The 20,030-nt window shown below is 35.9% G+C and overlaps 1 pseudogene; it reads left to right on the forward strand.

The window, feature by feature from the left end:
- Positions 1 to 5,474: 5,474 nt before the first annotated feature.
- On the forward strand, positions 5,475 to 18,978 carry LOC122477101 (annotated as a pseudogene).
- The last annotated feature ends 1,052 nt before the right edge of the window (positions 18,979 to 20,030 follow it).

The following is a 20,030-nucleotide window of genomic DNA, read 5'->3' on the forward strand; positions in this document are numbered from 1 at the left end:
GTAATCCTGACAGCTTAGGAGCAAGCTGCTCTATGAATCCTGTTCAACTAGAAATCTGGCCAGTGTTTCCATCTCCAATTCTTTCAACTCTCTACTTGATCACTGTAGACAAGGAAAGTGGTACAGTATTCTGTTATAGGGCTTCTTGTGAATAGAGCAGACTTTCTGTTTCAAACTGCTACAAACTGCTTTCATAAGAAATTCTATGATCAGTAATCTAGGTCTACATAGATAGTGACCTCATTTAGACATTGTTTAAAATATAAAAAGATAATATTCATGGGGCTGAGCCTACCAATGAGTTACGGTCACAGTATGAATTATGATTATTTTTTCTGTCCTCATGTTATAATTTTGTTGCCACTTCTTAGATTGTTTCCATAAAAGTGCTCTTGTAAAAAGCAGGAAAAGATGATATATACAGATACAGTAAGAAGAGAGTAAGAATAGGGTGGGGTGGTTTAGGAGCTATTGTAGGATGAGGATTTATTTTAAGTCATATATTTTATCTAAATAATCATATGAACTTTTTATTTCACCCACAATTATGCCCAATAAAAAATATTTTATTACTGAGTAAAATAAGTAAAGATAGTTTGACTTTAGATGAAATATCTGAAGCTACAAGTACCTCTCTCCCTGTAAACCATTGCATACCTCAGTTTGAAAGTCTGTGTTAAGAATAAAATTTATCTGTGTAAATTTTAAAGATCTTATTGGTTTTCCTCAAAGATTCATGAATGGGGTAACATCCCATCTAGCAGATAGAGGGAGCTCCAAACAGCTGTACAAAAAGAAAGACTTTTATAGGCAGAAGGGGATAACCCATAAGTTACTAGCAAGAAGTGGGTTGTTTCAGGCAAGGTCAACAACCTTTAGGGAAGAGTAGAGGTCTGTCAGGTGGATTACCTCACTAGTGCTGACCAGGAAATTCCAGATTAACTGGTTAAGATTATATTTTTGGGAGAGGCTGAAGCTTCAATTAGGTTAAGTATTGAGTCTTGGTTTGGTGAGATGAGCTCCATTTGGGGCCTTTTGTCTCTTTTTTTAACACACACATTTAGTGTTCCTAAGCATTTACTAAATGAGGGACGCCTGGGTGTCTCAGTTGGTTAAGCGTCCGACTTTGGCCCAGGTCATGATCTCACCGTTGATGAGTTCAAGCCCCATGTCGGGCTCTGTGCTAACAGCTCAGAGCCTGGAGCCTGCTTCAGATTCTGTGTCTCCCTCTCTCTCTGCCCCTCCCCCACTAGTGCTCTGTCTCTCTTTCTGTCAAAATAAATAAACATTAACAAATTAAAAAAAGAAATTTACTAAATGATATTGGTAAGCATTACAAAAGATTTGATGCATTATCTAAAATGAATGGTTACTCATTAGGGATAGGTCCACTGGTACCTAAATTATAAGAAATTACTTCTTCATATAGTCTTTTAAGTCAATTTTGGCAAAAACTCAGTGACTGTAAAGTAGTATAACATGTTTATTAGTAATTAAAGTGAGACGTGGGGGGATAACTCATGTTGTGTAGCAAGACAATCCTAAGGAACAAAGAACGTCTCCATTTTAACCTACCCAGGAAAATGTAAGAAGAGCAAATGTGTTTAATTCTTTTTTCATCTTCAAATGGTTTCCATAACTAGTCAATATTATAAATTTGTATACCTTTATTTCTCCTGAATCACACAATTATTTGAAGATGTAAATTAAAATTTCATAACATCTCTTCAGGTCTAAGAAATAGTGTCACCACATTAATTTTGTGCAGCCATCAGTTAAGGTGCTCTTATATCAGAATTATATGATCGTTTATGAATCAGTAGTGAATAGTTAATAGGAACAGATGATGCTAGCTGGGGTACAAGTTTATGTCTAGAGATGGGGTACATGGATGGCTCCATCAGTTAAGCATCTGACTCTTGATTTTGGCTCATGTCATGATCTCATGGTTTGTGGAATTGACCCCCACATCAGGCTCCATGTATTGACAACGCAGAGTCAATAGCCTGTCCCCTGCTTATTCTCTCTTTCTCTCCAAATAAATAAATAAACAACAACAACAAAAGAAAACCAAGATTATGTCTGGAGGAATCTTCATTTGAAAACACTAACTTTTCCCATTGGGAAAACTTTTCCCATTGGTGTTAGATACAAGGATTTACAGTTGTTCTGGTTAATACTTAACCCCTTTTAACTTGCAACTTTTCCCCTTCTTCTCACCCAAGTAGGTTACCTCTATGTATACAAAATAATACTCACAAGGGTCCAGGGTTGAAAGAGGCACTAGTTCAGTTTTAAATGTAACTGTCATCTTGGAAATACAGATTTTAACAACACTAAAGTCACAGTAGCAGTAGCTTAACAGCTTCTAGATGGTCTTGATTTAATCTGGCTCTTTAAAAAGTGCAAGGCTAAAACAATTTACTGTTGAAAACTACAGAAGGATTGACCAGTGCTGAGTTTGTAAAGCAGTTTCATTTGAGCCACTAAATTATATGTCATTATTCAGTGATCTAATTTTCAGGATTCACCAAATAGTATCAAGAAAAGAGAGTTTGGAATAATACAGTCAAAGGTAAGTATATTTCCATCATCTATTTTAGAAATGAAACAAAAATAAAAAAGCTGAACTTTGCTCAGGGATTACAATGTCTTTCTATTCAACCTTTGTCTTATATTGCCTTGCTTTTAAAGATTTTATGTAGATGCTATTTCTCCTAGTAGATAACAAGTTCCTTGAAAGTGTTTGCCATCTTATCACTTTACATCTCTCAGAGAACTTGCCTCTTGCACCTGGTAACAAAGAGATTCAGCAAATCATTTTTGAATGAATGCAACATTGTTTTCTTCATAGAGCTTCCAAATATGTGCACATATTTAAAGGCATTTTCAGAACATATGCTAATGATACAGTTTTCTTATACACATACAAGTAATTTGCAACTGTTCAGACTGAATGAACAGAATTTTCAAAAATTGCTGAGTAGTTAGAGGGTAATCAAGTTGCACTGTATCTCAACAAAACAATTACAAAATCATTTGCTTATAGTTAGAGACTTTATTTTTAAAAAAGGCACTTCTAAGAATTAATGTTAATGATACCATGGTTTACTCTACTCTAAAACATCAGTTTAACAATGTATCTGGGTATAAAACTAAAACCAAATTCAGTTATTGAAAAAGCTAAAACAGGCCCAATTGGGTAAGTGGCATCAAAATGGATTTTTTCCCGACTTGTTAGACCATGTTTATCACATTTGCAAAAGAAGCCTGCAGTGCATTGATTATGTCCCACTTTAACTGTGGGAAAAGAGTCTGAATCAGTGTTCAAACAAAATGTTTTAAGATAAACTGTAACACTTTAGAAAACATTCAACTAGGTGAATTATACCAAATAACAACAACAAAAAATATTTTCACTGTAATTTTGCTGAAATGAATAGATTCCCTCTTAGGATGAAAAAAAAAAGATTCCAAGATTCCTAGCCTTAGTTGGGGAACTAATTAAGAAATTGATGTGCTAACAGTCTTTTTTTATCAACAATGGTTTGTATATAATAATTATCCCAACATATTAGTTATAGTTGAGTTTAAAAATAGAGATTGGAGCTACCTAAATATGACCATGCTATATACACAATTCAGATGGTTAGACTGATATTGGGCCTTTTTTTTTTTGAGACAGAATTCTAAGCTGGCAATTTAGATGCCAAGTTTTAGCCAGATACAATTTAGACAGTTATGAATAGCTCAGAGGGATAAAAAGAAACACTGGTAATGAAAATGCTACAAGGCTTAACCACAAAAAGCTGCCCAAAGCCACCCACTAAAAGATAACCTCCAAGTATCAGAAGACTAATTTCATTATATAAATGAGTGTATTGAGAGATTCATTTAACATTCAGAAAAACAACTGTCTGCACTATGAATGTTGCTAGTAAATAAATTGTTAGTATATTAGAGAAACCATTACAAGATTAAAATATTTGAAAATCCCTATTTGTAGTTTTTGGTCTGTTCTCTGGAATAACTCCTAGGTTTTATTTTATAAATAATGTATGATTTTCTGTATAATAGAGTTGACTGGTTGCAATGGTCATGTTCAGCATTTATGTTCAATTGTTGTTTGTTCTCCAATGAGATATTCTTTTTTTATTCATAAATCTGTATTTTATTTTTATGAATATAATTTATTATAAAATTGGCTTATATACAACACCCAGTGCTCATCCCAACATATTCTTTTAAGCATTAATTTCTGTGGTAAAGGAGTATTACTGAGAATAGTTTTCAAAGCTAATGTGATGCTTTCTACTCACATTATAGGTAGTGTCAATGATGAGAGCAATATTTAATTTCCAGGGTATAGTAATCTTGAAATCAAAGGGGTGGAATGATGAGATCAAGGGTATGCTGGGATGTTAATGTGGTTAGTGTTGTCAACAGTCTTGTCAAATGAGAGAATCTACTCTGCTTTGCTTCCAAGATAGAATATTGTTTTTGCTATTGTCAGATTTCATATGTCAGTTCTTCCTACCTAGATTACATTCAAGCCATCTTAACTTCTTAGTATCAAAGTATCATATTTTATCCATTTATATAAAATTGTATATAACAAGTACAATATAAATTATCATAGTAGACTAATGTAGTGGGAAGAGTACAGGTTTTCAAGCTATACAGATCTGTGTTGAAATTTCAGCTTTTTTCTTTCTAATTATTTGCTTATGGGAAAATCATTTAGCCTTTCTGAGTCCAGTTTCTTCACCTGTAAAATGGGGTAATAAAACTTACATAGGCTTGTTGTGAGATTATAGACAGCATGTATAAAATTGCCTAAAATTGCTGGAACTATCTTAGAGTCTAAAGCATGTCTTTCTCTGCTCCATTTGTGTGCCTTTGCTTCAGAACATTTTCATGTTCTTTCTCTCACCCTGTTTATCCAGGATCCTCAGCTTCAACGAAGTTCCATCTTAACATAGCCACAGCTTCCTCTCCTATCCCTCAAAGTTTTTGGAAGGGAAGCTGAATAAGCACAGTACCTGGAATATTATAGTTGTCTAATAAATACTTAAGATTATTATTATATGTGCATTAGATATACTTTTGTATGTGTGAAGAACTATGAATGCATATACAGAATATGCCTAGTATATTGCTTAAGCAAATATATTTTCTTTTTACCAGCCCAACACCATTATTCACATAACTTTCTTTTAGCATTACTCTCATTTTTTATGAGGAAACAATCACCCACCAGTTCTCTTAATCCATGGGGTTTCAGCGGATTTTTTGGTCTCAGAAGAAGGAATATGGCCCAGGCTTGATCAACATCATAGATATTTATTCACTCACATGGACATGATCATAAGAGTGAACTCTAGGGTTTTGGGGGTTACTTTTTTGTGTTAAGGTTGCCAGCTTGTAGAAGTAATCCTGTGGTTGTTGCCATGAACTAGGAAGAGTCTGTCTGCATGGAGAAAAGTTGTCACAGGGAAAAGCACATAAAGCGAGTGCAGATAAAATCTAAGCCAGATGTAAGGAGGCTATGTCTTGATGAAAGTATTTAAGATCCTGTATTTGCACCTGCTTATAGCTAGATATTCTTGGACATTTTAGTTTGTAAATAAGAATATTTTAAAATGTATTACCATCATCAATCACTATCATCATCATCATCATCCATTCATTATTCAAACTAATTTCAGATTGGTCTCTATCACTTGCAATCAAGAGTCCTACTGCAGTTGTTTTTTTGCACAAAAATACCACCCTGCATATGGGTGGAACCATAACTACTAACTAGAATTCTTTTCAAATCCCCAATAGTGAATGGACACTTTCTAAAGTGTCAACAACAACAATAATATAACAAAATAATATAACAAACATTGAATGGACATTTTCTGAAGTGTTATCAACAAAAACAATAGTAGTGTAACAAACACATTTACACACACACACACACCACTAAAAATCAGCATGATTCACCATCATTTCTGAAAACCTCACTAAAAAATCTCACTACTCAACATTAAAGAGAGAGAAAATAGGGGTGCCTGGGTGGCTCAGTCAGTTAAGTTTCTGACTCTTGATTTCAGATCAGGTCATGATCTCACAGTTCGTGAGTTCTTTTTTTTAAATTTTTTCTTTAATGTTTATTTATTTTTGAGAGAGACAAAGACAGAACACAAGTGGGTTAGGGGCAGAGAGAGAGAGAGAGAGGGAGGGAGACACAGAATCCAAAGCAGGCTCCAGGCTCTGAGCTGTCAGCACAGAGTCTGATGCGGGGCTCAAACCCAGGAATAGTGAGATCATGACCTGAGCCGAAGTCGGATGCTCAACTGACTGAGCCACCCAGGCGCCCTTCACAGTTTGTGAGTTCTAGCCCTGCATTGGGCTCTGTGCCGACAGTGTGGAGCCTGCTTAAGATTCCCTCTTTCTCTCTTGGCCCCTCCCCCACTCTCTTTCTCACCTCTCTCTCTCAAAGAAAATAAACTTAAAAAATAAGGACAGAGAGAAAATAGCTCTGTAACGGTTTTGGGCTGGATCATTTATTCCTGGTCTGCTTTGAAATTGTGACACAAAGTATTTGAGTTCCTGCCTTCCAATAACTATTCTGTTTGGCATATTTTTGTGATTTGAAATGAATTAAAAATAATTTTGTTTTGAGAATTGTTTGACAGCTCCTGACATTCTTTGAGACAACTTGAATTTTTACACAAACTCGATTAGGAATCATGGCCTTAGGCTCTCTTTATATAATGAAAATTCAACTTGCAAAAAGAGAAAAAAATTTATAAATGTATTTTAAGCTACAAAAAAATGTATCATTTCTTGGGATTTTTACCACTGAATATACTGGATGTTTGATTGAGCTGACTAATGTAACCTGTGGTTTTGGAATTATGTAGACATGCCTTAGTTAAATCCATCATAAGGAAGAGCATGTTTTGTCTTAGTTACCAAGTTACTTAGGAACCAAGATAGTAGAGGCCAAGTTTAAAGGTTTTAATCATTCACAGCTGGTTCCCCAGACAGGCAGACTCCACAAAGCATAGATTTACAATGTCCTGCTGAGATTAGGATTCTCTTATAGTTCAAATACCTCATTGGTTTGCATGTATGCAATATTGCTACTTTTTTGTTTTGTTTTGTTTTTATTTTTACAAAATACATTTATTGGAATGTGTACTGGGAATGATATTTGAATTTGTAAACAACTAATTTGGTGGAATTAGTTTCATATATTCAGAGAGAGATATTGTAATTTATATATTAATTTGAAAATTATTAATAACAATTTACTATAGAAAAAAAACCTTTTAAATTTAGCTTTTATGATGAGTAAAGCATTGTGTTTACAATTTTCTCTTGATGTTTAGCACAATCTTGAGGGTAAGTATAGCAATACCCATTTATTTTATTCTGAAGACAATTTTCCATAAAAATTATATTTCAAAATATGGAAACAGCAAATACTTCAACATCTGAAAGATAAAATAAAATGTAATTCATAAGTTTATTTAAGAAAAATTAGAATATTTTTTAAATTTTTGAATATTCAAAGATATATCTTTTTTATTAAGTTTTTTTTTTAATTATAGTATACTTAGCATACAGTGTTATATTAGTTTCAGGAATACAATATAGTGATTCAACAATTCTATAAATTGCTCAGTACTCATCATGATATGTTTACTCTTAAATCCCTATCTACTTCACATACCACCTCAACTACCTCCTCTCTGGAAACCATCAGCTTGTTTTTTATAGTTGAGTGTTTCTTGGTTTGTCATATTCTCTTATTTTTTTCCTCCCTCATTTGATTTATTTTTTTTATTTACCACATATAAGTGGAATCATATACTATTTATCTTTTTCTGACTGACTTATTTCTTTTAGCATTATAATCACAAACTCCATGCACATTCCTGCAAACAGCAAGATTCCATTCATTCTTTATTATTGCTGAGTAATATTCCACATATATGGATTTATGTGGAATTATATATGTGGACATATATATGTGGATTTATGTGTTATATATGTATATATATATATATATATATAATCACCTCTTTTTTATTCATGTATTTTTATCTTCTTTATCCGTACATCTGTCAATGGACACAGGTTGCTTCCATAGTTAGACTATTATAAATAATGCTTCAATAAACCTAGAGGTGCATGTATGCTTTTGAATTAGAGTTTTTGTATATTTTGGGTAAATATCCAGTAGTGAAAATACTGGATCATAGGGTACTTCTATTTCTAATTTTTGTTTCAAGTTTTTATTTAAATTCCAGTTACTTAACATATAGTGTAATATAAGTTATAGGAGTAGAATTTAGAGATTCATCACGTGCATATAAAACCTAGTGCCCATCACAGTAAGTGCACTTCTTAATACACATCACCCAATTAACCCATCTCCCATTCTACCTCCCCTCAAGAAACCCTCAGTTTGTTCTCTATGCTTAAGAATTAGCTTTATGGATTGCCTCTCTCTTTTTTTGTCCCTTACATTCATCTGTTTCATTTCTTGAATTCAACATATGAGTGAATTCATATGGTATACGTCTTGCTGATTTATTTTGCTTAGCATAATGCACCTTAGCTCCATCCATATCATTGCAACTGGCACGATGTCATTCTTTTATGGCTGAGTAATATTCCATCATGTATATATACCACAACTTCTTTATCCATTTGTCAGTAGGTGGACATTTGGTCTCTTTCCATAATTTGGCTATTTTGATAATGCTGCCATTAACATCAGGGTGCATGTGTCCCTTCAAATCAGTATTTTTGCAATGTTTAGGTAAATATCTAGTAGTGCAATAGCTGGATGCTAGAGTAGTTCTATTTCAAAATTTTTGAAGAAACCCCATACTGTTTTCCAAAGTGGCTATACCAGTTTGCATTCCCACCAACAGTGTAAGAGGGTTCCCCTTTCTCCACATCCTCCCCAACATTTGTTGTTTCCTGTGTTGTTAATTTTATCCATTCTGACAGGTGTGAGGTGTTATCTCATTATAGTTTTGAATTGTATTTCCTTGATGATCAGTGATGTGCATCTTTTCATGTGTCTATTAGCCATCTGGGTGTCTTCTTTGGAAAAATATCTATTCATGTCTTCTCCCCATTTCTTAACTAGATTAGTTTGGGGGGATGTTGAGTTTGAGGAGTTACTTATCCATTTTGGATGCTAACCATTTTTAGATAGGTCATGTGTAAATATATTTTCTCATTCCAAAGACTGCCTTTTAGTTTTGTTTGTTTACTTTGCTGTGCAGAAGGGTTTTACCTTGACTAACTCCCAATAGTTCATTTTTGTTTTGTTTTTCTTGCCTCAAGAGACATGTTTACTAAGAAGTTGCTACGGCCAATATCAGAGAGGTGTCGTCTGTGATCTCTCCTGTCTCAGGTTTAGGTCTTTAATGTATTTTGAATTTATTTTGGGGTATGGTGTAAGAAAGTAGTGGTCCAGTTTTATTCCTCTGCATGTTGCTGTCCAGTTTTCCTAGAACTTTTTGCTGAAGAGACTCTTTTTCTCCATTTGATATTCTTTCCTGCTTTGTTGAAGATAAGTTGGCCATATAGGTGTGGGTCCATTTCTGGGATTTCTATTCTGTTCCATCGAAATATGTGTCTGTTTTTGTGCCAGCACCATACTGTCTTGATCACTACAACTCTGTAATATAATTTGAAGCCTGGAATTGTGGTGCTCCAGCTTTTCTTTTCTTTTTTTTTAATTTTTTTAACGTTTATTTATTTTTGAGACAGAGAGAGACAGAGCATGAATGGAGGAGGGTCAGAGAGAGGGAGACACAGAATCTGAAACAGGCTCCAGGCTCTGAGCTGTCAGCACAGAGCCCGATGTGGGGCTCGAACTCACGGACCGTGAGATCATGACCTGAGCTGAAGTCGGCCGCTTAACTGACTGAGCCACCCAGGCACCCCTGCTTTTCTTTTTCAAGATTGCTATGGCTATTTGGAGTCTTTGGTGGTTCCATATACATTTTAGGATTATTTGTTCGAGCTCTATAAAAAATGCTGGTGATATTTTGAGAGGGATTGCATTAAATGTATAGATTGCTTTGGGTATTATATACATTTTAACAAAATCTGTTCTTCCAGTCCAGGAGCATGGACTGTTTTCCCATTTCTTTGTGTAGTTTCAAATTTCTTTTATAAGTATTCTACAGTTTTCAGAGTACAGATGTTTTACTTCTTTGGTTAGGTTCATTCCTAGGTGTCTTATTATTTTTGGTGCAATTTTAAATGGTATTGATTCCTTAATTTCTCTTTTTTATGGTTAATTATTGGTGTGTAGAAGCGCAACGGATGTTGTACACTGATTTTGCATCCTGCAACTTTACAGAATTTGTGTATCATTTCTAGCAAGTGTGTGTGTGTGTGTGTGTGTGTGTGTGTGTAGCCTTTCAGGTTTTCTATATACCGTATTATGTCTTCCATGAATGCTTGACTACTTCCTTGCCAATTTGGATGCCTTTTATTTCTTTTTGTTATCTAATTAGTGAGGCTAGCACTTTCAGTACTATTTTAAATAACAATGGTGAATGGACATCCCTTTATGTTATTGCCTATATAGGAAAAGTTCTCAGTTTTTCCCCATTAAGGATTACATTTGCTGTGTGTCTTTCATATATGGCCTTTATAAATTTTTTTTTTTTTTTTTTTTTTTTATAATTTTTTTTTTTTTTTCAATGTTTATTTATTTTTGGGACAGAGAGAGACAGAGCATGAACGGGGGAGGGGCAGAGAGAGAGGGAGACACAGAATCGGAAACAGGCTCCAGGCTCTGAGCCATCAGCCCAGAGCCCGACGTGGGGCTCGAACTCACGGACCGCGAGATCGTGACCTGGCTGAAGTCGGACGCTTAACCGACTGCGCCACCCAGGCGCCCCATAAATTTTTTTAATGTTTATTTACTTTCAAGAGAGAGAGAAAGAGAGAACAAGCAGGAAGGGCAGAGAGAGAAACACACACAGAACATGAAACAGTTTCCAGGCTCTGAGCTGTCAGCACAGAGCCCGACATGGGGCTTGAACTCAGAAACCACGAGATCATGTCCTGACCAAAAGTCTGAGGCTTCACCACCTGAGCCACCCAAGCATCCCTTTCATATATGGCTTTTATGATGTTGAGGTATGTTACCTCTATCCCTACTTTGTTGAGGATTTTTATTGAGAATGGATGTTGTATTTTGTCAAATGCTTTTTCTATATCTTCTGCAACAATCCTATTGTTCTTATTCTTTCTTTTACTAATATGGTGTATCATGTTGATTGATTTGTGAATATGCAAATACTGAAACACACTTCCAGCCCATGAATAAATCCCACTTAATTGCAGTGAATGATTCTTTTAATGTACAGTTGAATTCCGTTTGCTAATTTTCTGTTGAGAAGTTTTGCATCCATGTTCATCAGGTATATTGGCTTGTAATTCATTTTTTTAGTGTCTGGTTTTCATATCCAGGTAATGCTGGCCTCATAGAATGAGTTTAGAAATTTTCCTTACATTTCTATTTTTTTTGGAACAGTTAGGGAAGAGTAAGTTTTAACTTTTCTCTTAATGTTTGGTAGAATTTCCCTGTGAAGCCACCCCTGGGAAGCCCTGGAATTTTGTTTGTTGGGAGATTTTTTGTTACAATTTCATTTATTTGCTGGTTAATTGGTCTATTCAAGTTTTCTATTTCTTCCTATTTTAGTTTTGGTACTTTGTATCTTTCTAGGAATTTATTCATTTCTTCCAAATTTTCCAATTTGTTGGCATATTATTTCTCATAATATTCTCTTATAATCATTCATATTTCTGTGGTATTGCTTGTGATCTCTCCTCTTTCATTCCTGATTTTCTTTAGGACCTCTCTCTTTTCTTTTTGATAAGTCTGGCTAAGGGTATATTAATTTTATTAATTCTTTCCAAGAACAAGCTCCTGGTTCATTGATGTGTTCTATTCTTTTTTAATTGGTTTTATATCATTTATTCCTGCTCTAAACTTTATTATTTCCCTTCTTATGCTCGATTTAGCCTTAATTTTCTATTCTTCTTCTAGCTCCTTTAGGTGTGAGGTTAGATTGTATATTTGAGATTTTTCTTGCTTCATGAATTAGTCCTATATTTATGTTTCCCTCTCATGACCAGTTTGTTGCATACCCCCAATTTTGGACCATTATGTTTTCATTATCATTTGTTTCAGTGTATTTTTTTTAATTTCTTCTTTAATTTCCTGGTTAACCCATTAGTTTTTTTGGTAGGATGTTCTGTAACTTCCATGTATTTGTGGTCTTTCCAATTTTTTGTGTGTGACTGACTTCAAGTTTCATAGCATTGTGGTCACAAAATATGCAAGGTATGATCTGAATCTTGTTGTATTTGTGAAGCCTGATCTGTGACCTAATATGTGATTATTCTGCTCAATGTCCCATGTGCACTTGAAAAGAATGTATATTCTGCTGCTCTAGGATGGAATGTTCTGTATATATCTGTAAAGTTTATATGATCCAGTGTGTCATCAAAGCCATTTTTTACTTGTTAATTTTCTGGTTGGATAATCTGTCCTTTGATGTAAGTGGGGTGTTAACTTCCCCTACTAAATATTGTATTATTATCAATGAGTTCCTTTATGTTTATTATTAAGTATTTTATATAATTATATGTCTCCAAGTTGGGGGCATAAATATTTACAATTGTTAGATCTTATTTTTGGTAGACCCCTTTATTATGAACTAGTGCCCTTCTTCATCTTTTGTTAGTCATTGTTTTAAAATCTAGTTTGTCTGATATAAGTATTGCTACTCTGGCTTTCTTTTGATGTACATTTGCATGGTAAATATTTCTCCACCCCCTCCCTTTCAATCTGCAGGTGTCTTTAGATCTAAAATGAGTCTCTTGTAAACAACATAAAGATAGGGCTTTTTTTTCCATTCTGAAACTCTATGTCTTTTAATTGGAGCATTTAGATTTAGCGTGGTTATTGTTTGATATGAATTAAGTGCCATTTTATTATTTGTTTTATCATCATTTCTGGAGATTTTCTTCATTAGTTTCTAGTCTTTGTTGCTTTTGTCTTTTTTTCTCAAAGTGTCTCCTTTAGTATTTCTTGCAGAGCTGATTTAGTGGTCATGAACTCTTAGTTTTTGTTTGTCTTGGACACTCTTTATCTCTCCCATTCTGAATGACAGTCTTGCTGGATAGAGTATTCTTTGTTGTATATTTCTTCCATTCATCAGGTTGAATATATCATTCCACTCCCTTAGGGCCTACCAAGGTTCTGTGAAGACGTCTGCTGCTACCATTATTTGTCTTCTCTTGTAAGTTAGGGACTTCCTTTGTCTTGTTGCTTTAGGATTTCTTTCTTTATCTCTATATTTTGTAAATCTATCTATGACATGTCTTGGTGTTAGTTTTTGTTGTTGTTGCTGATTTTGTGGGAGATTTAGTTGTCTCTTGGATTTGGAAGTCTGTTTCCTTTACCAGATTAAGGCCATTTTCAGCTATAATTTTCTCAAATAAACCTTCCCCTTTTCTTTGTCTTCCTCTTCTGGGACTCCTATGATATGAATGCACTTACACTTAATTGAGACACTGAATTCTGTGAGGCTACATTCGTGATCTAATATTTTCCTTCCCTCTCTTCTTTTCAGCTTTATTATTTTCCATAATTTTATCTTCTATATCATTTATTTGTTCCTTTGCTTCTCCCATCCTTGTGGTCATTACACCCAGTCACTTTCATATCTCAGCTATTGCATTTTTCACTTGGCCCAACTCTTTTTTAGGTCTTTTATCTCTGTGGTAAGGGACTCCCTGTTGTCTTCTATGTTTTGTGAAACCCAGCAAGTATCCTTATGATTGTTACTTTACATTCTAGATCAGACATATTACTTATGTCTGTTTCAATTGGATCCCTGGCTATAACCTTTTCTTGTGCTTTCTTTTGGGATGAAATCTTCCATCCTGGCATTTTGTGTAGGTCTCTTTCTTCTGTGTGTTAGGAAATCCTGTTATTTTTACTGGTCCTAAGAGTAATGGCTTTAATTTTTTTTAACATTTATTTATTTTTGAGACAGAGAGAGACAGAGCATGAATGGGGGAGAGGCAGAGAGAGAGGGAGACACAGAATCGGAAAAAGGCTCCAGTCTCTGAGCCATCAGCCCAGAGCCTGATGCGGGGCTTGAACTCACGGACCGCGAGATGGTGACCTGAGCCAAAATTGTATACTTAACTGACTGAGCCACCCAGGCGCCCCAGTAATGGCTTTATAAAAAAGAGATCATATTCTGTCCAGGGCCTGCCACTCCAGAAAGTGTCTCTGGCGTATGCTGTCTGCACTCTGTTGCTGTATTTTGGCTGAAATTTTCCTCTGGTAAGTCCTCTGCAGAGTTTCTCCTTGCTTGCAATGGGGATTGTTTGGGCGTTGGTCAGAGTATGTTAAATTTTAACTAGTGTGCTCTGGTATTCTTGCTAAAAGCGACCTGATGGAATTTCCACTAGAAATGAATCTGTGCAGAACTCTATGGTCAGTACATGTGGTAAAAGTGGGGTGTTTGTGCTGGTCTTCAAGGAAAGGAGTCCATTTCGCTGGTTGTCAGGCACACTTGCCACAGAAAAACAGCACCTGCAGAGCACAGGGGAGTGAGGCTTGGTGTAAGTGGTAAAACCATGAGTGTTGGTGCTGTGCTGTTTACTGAAGTTAATTTATGCGAAGGGGGCAAGGAACAGAAATGGCTTCAGCCAGCTCTCTTGTCCTTGAATAGGGGAAGTCACACCCATTGCTATCTGGGAAACCCTCCCGGTAGAGTGAACCCTCTTCCCTCACATGACCTAGGTATCCCTCAGATCCCTGTTTTCACCCTTTCTGTGTTCAGGCTACTCACCAGGCAGTGCTGTGTACTTGTGTTCTATCCCAGACAGGCTGAGTTTTAAAACTCCAAACGTTAGGGACCTGGTGTGAAGGGGACACATATTGGTCCTCTAGGGAAAGGAATTGCCATGCTGGGACTGATGCAATTTTGTTACAGAAGGGCAGTTGCACCAAAGTACAGGCATATGGAATTTAGGGTAAAGAAAAGCCAAGAGCCAGGGTCCAGGTTAGCCACCCTCAGCAGGTGTGTCTGCACCTATGCTGAGGGGTGGGATTGTGTAATGGGTCTACCAGCTCTTTTGTCCCTGGAGAAACAATGCTACCTCTCCGAGATTCACTCCAAGAAGGGAAAAAATCCCTCCTAGTGTATCCCAGGGTATCCTCAGATTGCACCATCTATCTACCTTCCTTTGTCATAATAGCACTGCAGTGCACTCAGGGCTCCACACCAGCCATATGGCTGGTCTCTAAAACTCCACTTTTTGAGTTCCACTGGTTGTAAAAACTCATGAAAATCAGTCCCTCTTGTTTCCCCATCCAATGTCTTTGGGAAAATGTTTTCCTTGAGAGATCCCTTATGTGCTTGTCTCTCTCCTCTCCCAATACCAGGGCTCCCTTCCCTCTGTAACACCTTCTGCCCATTACTCCCCCAAATCATGTCTCTGCACCTCCTACCTTCCACAATGTGGACTTTTCTCTCCCTCTAGTTATGTAGTTTGTCATGTGAGTCCTCAGATACATTTCTTGGGTATTCAGAATGATTTAATATTCACTTAGCTGTGTTCAAAGGACCAGGCAAGCCAAGGGTCCTCCTACTACTCTTCCATCTTAGCTCTTCCACCAACATCTCTCTCTCTCTCTCTCTCTCTCTCTCTCTCTCTCTCTCTCTCTCTCGATAGGGTATCTGGATCCAATAGTTCCATCTTAATGCTCTATTTGTAATTTTTTGACGACACTCAAATTGTTTTCCACAGTGTCTGCATCACAGTGCATGAGGTATCATTTTTCCCTACATCCTTGCCAAAACCTGTTGTTTCTTGTGTTGTTGATTTTAGCTTATTCTGACAGGTATAAGGTGATATCTCATTGTAGTTTTGATTTGCAGTTCTCTGATGATGAGTGATGGTGAGCATCTTCGCATGTGTCTGTTGGCCATCTGGATGTCTTTTTTAGAGAAATGTCTCTTCATGTCTTCTACCCATTTTTTAAATTGGATTATTTGCTTCTTTTTGGGGGGGGTGTTGGGTTTTCAGTTCTTTATATACTTTGGATACTAACCCCTTAACAGACAAGTCATTTGCAAACATCTTCCGTTCTGTAGGTTTGTCATTCAGTTTTGTTGACTTTTTTCTTCACAGTGCAGAAGCTTTTTATTTTGATGAAGTGTTAATAGTTTATTTTTGCTTTTGTTTCCCTTGCTTCAGGAGATACATCTAGAAAGAAGTTGTTGCAGCTGATGTCAGAGAGGTTACTGCCTGTGTTCTCCTCTAGGATTTTTAAATCTTTTTTTAATGTTTATTTATTTTTGAGAGAGAGAGAGAGAGAGAGAGAGAGAGAGAGAGAGAGAGAGAGAATGAACAGGGGGGGGACAGAGAGAGATGGACACACAGAATCTAAAGCAGGCTCCAGGCTTTGAGCTGTCAGCACAGAGCCCGATGAGGGGCCCAAACTCATGAACTGCAAAATCATGACCTGAGCTGAAGTCAAATGAGCCACCCAGGCACCCCACTCCGCTAGGATTTTTGTGGATTCAGGTGTCACATTAAGTATTTTATCCATTTTGATTTTATTTTTGTGTATGGTGTAAGAAAATGGTCCAGTTTTATTCTTTTGCATGTTGCTGTCCAGTTTTCCCAACACCATTTGTTGAAGAGACTGTCTTTTTCCCATTAGATATTATTTCCTGCTTTGTTGAAGATTAATTCCGCATATAGCTGTGGGTTTATTTCTGGGTTTTCTATTCTGTTCTATTAATGTATGTGTCTATTTTTGTGCCAGTACCATACTGATTTTTTTTTTATGTTGAGCTATACTTTTTAATTTTTTATTTATTTTAATTTTTTACAGTCATAAGTGCATTTATTTATGGTACATCTTTTTAAATATAATTTATTGTCAAATTGATGTCCATACAACACCCAGTGCTCATCCCAACAAGTGCCTTACTCAATGCCCATCACCCACTTGCCCCTCCCACCACTCCCATCAACCAAGTACCATACTGTTTAGAACACTATAGCTTTGTCATATATCTTGAAGTTGGAAATTGTGATGCTTCCAGCTTTGCTTTTGTTTTTCAAGATTGCTTTGGCTATTTGGGGTCTTTTGGGGTTCCATACAAATTTTAGGATTGTTTGTTCTAGTTCTGTGAGGAGATCATTCTCCTTCTTTGATTCTTTGGTTGACCCATTCATTGTTTAGCAGTATGTTATCTGTGGTCTTTCCAGATTTTTTCTTGTGGTTGACTTCTAGTCGTATAGCATTGTGGTCAGAAAAGCTGCATGGTATGCCTGATCATTTTGAATTTGTTGAAACTTGTTTTGTGGCCTAATATGTGATCTGTTCTGGAGAATATTCCATGTGCACTTGAAAAGAATGTGTATTCTTCTATTTTAAGATGGAATGTTCTGAGTATGCCTGTTCAATCCATCTAGTTCAGTGGATTCAAATCCACTGAATCATTATTGATTTTCTGTTTGGACAATCTGTCTATTGATGTAAATGAGATGTTAAAACCCCTGGTATTATTTTATTACTATCTATTAGTTCCCTGAAGTTTATTTTTAAGTATTTTATGTATTTGTGTGTTTCCATGTTGGGTGTGTAAATATTCACAATTTTTATATCTTCTTGTTTGGTTGTCTCCCTTTATTATTATATAGTGTCCTTTATCTCTTGTAATGGTCTTTGTTTTAAAGTCTATTTTGGGCAATATAAGTTTCACTACTCTGGCTTTCTTTTGACATCCATTTGAATAGATCCATCATAAATGCTTCTCTAACACCTCACTTTCAATATTCCGGTTTCTTTAGGTCTGAAGTAAGTCTCTTATAAGCAGCATATAGAAAAATCTTGTTCTTTTATCCACTCTGTCTCCCTATGTATTATGATTGGATCATTTATCCTATTTAATTCCAAGATTTATTGATAGATATGTATTTATTGCCATTTTGTTAATTTTGTGGTTGTTTTTTAGTATTTGATCATTTCTCTTGGTTTCTTTCATATTTTTTTGGCTTTCATTAGTGACATACTTGGGTGCCTTTTTCTTTATTGTTTGCATATCTGTTAATGGTGTTTGGTTTGTGGTTATCATTAGGTTTGTATATAATATTTTCTGCATATAGCAATCTATTTTTAAGTTGGTTGTCACTTAAGTTGAACTCATTCTTTACTTCTCTCCCCCCACCAACAACCAGTTCTAGGTTTATGGCTCAGTCAGTCTCTTTACTGATTTTACATATGTATTTTTTATGGCTTTTGTGTTTTTTCCTTATCCTGCTCTTACTTATGGTCTTTCCTTTCTACTCAGAGTCTCCTTTAACATTTCTTGTAGGACTGGTTTAGTGGTTATAAACTGCAAGCACAGGTTCACATTGGTGGGAAAGGAACAGCTTGCCAAAAGAAGGTGGTTCAGAGAACAGCTACAGCAGATGAAAAAAAAAAAAAAAACTTCAGTTCTCCTTAAAGAAGTTAAGGGTAAACAATACCTCTGGTATTGAAGAACTAAATATGTTCACAAACCAAAGAACAGTGATCCACTTTAACAACCCTAAAGTTCAGGCATTGTGGGCAGTGAATACTTTTATTATTACAGGCCATACTCAGATAAAGCAGCTTACAGAAATGCTTCCCAGTATCTTAAACCAACTTTATGCAAACAGTCTGACTAGTTTCAGAAGACTGGCTGAATCTCTGCCCAAACAATCTTTGGATGAAAAAGCACAAGTTGCTACCAGAAAGGTGGATGATGATGAAATTCTAGATCTTGTGTACAATTTTGATGAAGCTTCAAAGAATGAAGCAAAGTGAATTGAGTCAACTTCTGAAGAAGATAAAACTTGAAGAAGTTTCTGAGAGCTGCTGTTTTATATTATGACTGCTTTTTAAATGTTTGCTCAGGATCTGATAAAATCTAGATCTATTATATGGCTAAGTCCAACCTCTTCAACACTGCAGCTCTTTTCATTATTTGTTTACACACAATTCATTCTGTGCAGCTAATTGGGCTTAAGAAAACTTGAAATAAAGTTTGAAACAATGTTAATAATGTTATTTGCTTTGTACACAGAAAGGACAGTTGTTTATAGAAAGCTGATCATGGCATGTAATATGGCTGGTAATCTCTGATGAAGTTTGAATAAAGATTTTAAATGGCAGTATAATGCAAATTAAAAAACAAAACAAAACACTGAGAACTGATGGAGAGAAACACTAATGCCTGAGATATGCTGGTCTTAAAGTTGGATGTGCTATGGTTTCAGGTGGTCTCACCTTAGGGTCAGGGCGGGTGCATTTGACTATATGTGGGCCAGTGGATTATGCTAGATGAAATTTTTATAATCAAGGTAATAATAGTGACACTGTATGTTTGCATATATATACACATGTCCACTTTGGAGTGAAGGGGTGGGCTGTGATTATATTGCACACATACACTCTCACTATTATTACCTTGATTATAAAAATTTCATCTAGCATGATCCACCTTCAAAACACTAACTCTTCCTGCTTTTCTATTAATAAAACTTACCCATTCTGACCATAGTAAGACATTGACCTTGGCAGGGGCAAATATACAGTCCCTTCCACCAGCCATTGATTGATTGCTCCAGGGAAGGGCACATGGCCCACTCTTTGGATTCTTATAGATAAAAGCTAGACGAAAGAAATGTTTCCCCTGAGTTATGACATTGACAGTCTGTTAGCCTGCAGCTAGCAATATCCACCATCCCTGCCCCTAAAATCAGTGCTTTTTTTTGGAGAAGAATGAACTAAGGCAGAGACAATAAGAGAGAGGGAACAAGGCATAAATCGCTCATTTGAAACTCCAGTTCCTTTTGAAGTTTGCAGTTGGTTTAAGCTGCTTCAAGATGGGTTTTTGTTGCTTTCCACCAGAGGCTCACTGATC

Source organism: Prionailurus bengalensis, chromosome X (assembly GCF_016509475.1).
Source record: "Prionailurus bengalensis isolate Pbe53 chromosome X, Fcat_Pben_1.1_paternal_pri, whole genome shotgun sequence".
Taxonomy (NCBI): Eukaryota; Metazoa; Chordata; class Mammalia; order Carnivora; family Felidae; genus Prionailurus; species Prionailurus bengalensis.